The 1,111-nt window shown below is 39.4% G+C and overlaps 1 pseudogene; it reads left to right on the forward strand.

Annotated features, from left to right (window-relative positions):
• The first annotated feature begins 439 nt into the window (after positions 1-439).
• LOC120619397 (uncharacterized) lies at positions 440-559 on the forward strand (annotated as a pseudogene).
• Positions 560-1,111: the final 552 nt, after the last annotated feature.

Consider the following 1,111-nt stretch of genomic DNA (forward strand, 5'->3'; position numbering starts at 1 on the left):
AAGGCTCGCTATACGCACTGAGTAAATCTACCAAGTTCCTCAAGGGGTGCTCAAGATACCTAGATACCTTACATAGCTCAAAAAGCTGCCAAAATTTACACTGGAAGTCATCACTCACCACAGATTAAGACAAATCAAGAAGAAACTTCCCGAACTGCAAAGGATAGGATAGAAAGTTCACACATTACATTGGCTCATCGCCCCAAAATGAACTGAAGTCTCTGTGCATCTTTATGGGTATGGAAAACAAATATAAAATAATCATATGGACCTTAGTTATATACAGTAGAGAGCAATGAAAACACAAGATAATGGTGTACGAATTACATTATTTATGAAATGTAGTAGGGGCAAGTGTTTGCAAGCCATATTAAGATGAAGAAAGGGAACAGTTTAAAACTGTAATCATTTATTCATTCATCACTAAAACAGCTGTAAAGTCTACTGTCATGCCACCCTGAACAAGCCCGATCCCATCTGATCTCAGGAGCTAAGCAGGGTCGGGCCTGGTTAGCACTTGGATGGGAAGACTACCTAGGAAGACCAGGTGCTGAAGGCGTAAAAATTTAAAAAATAAGGGAGGGTAAGCTGACAAGGTCTTTGCAATCTGTGAGGTCAACAAGAGTTGCTTCGCCTAAAAAATTAAAAATAAAATAAAATGAAATAGCTGCCAATGTCTACGTAAAAATCATGCATAGTTATTAGAGATTTTGAATCTAGGAAGCCAGTATCAAAGGCTCTGAGTTAGCAGGCCTTGGAAAAGACACTAGAAATCTGAATTTTTAATAAGCACCCCAAGTAATTACAATGCGCATGGTCCTGAAATTATATTTTGAGGAAAAGTGGGTGGGGCACAACTCTCAGTGAAACTAAAAGATAAAACCCAAAATTTCAAATAAATATGGACAGTCTGCCATAATCAGTGGCAAACAACTAAAGGAGTAAGTTTGAAAAACCAAACTGGAGAGCAGAGGCAGAGCCAGCCATCACAGTCTATTTCCTCAAACTGAGGGACACACTGAGGTGCAAATTCCAAGTTCTTTTTTTGCAAAGGAAGAGCAAGATGTATGTGGAAGCACCAGGAGCTTCACAGGATTGGATGTGCCTGTGA

Source organism: Pteropus medius, unplaced genomic scaffold (assembly GCF_902729225.1).
Source record: "Pteropus medius unplaced genomic scaffold, Ma_sr-lr_union100, whole genome shotgun sequence".
Classification (NCBI taxonomy): domain Eukaryota; kingdom Metazoa; phylum Chordata; class Mammalia; order Chiroptera; family Pteropodidae; genus Pteropus; species Pteropus medius.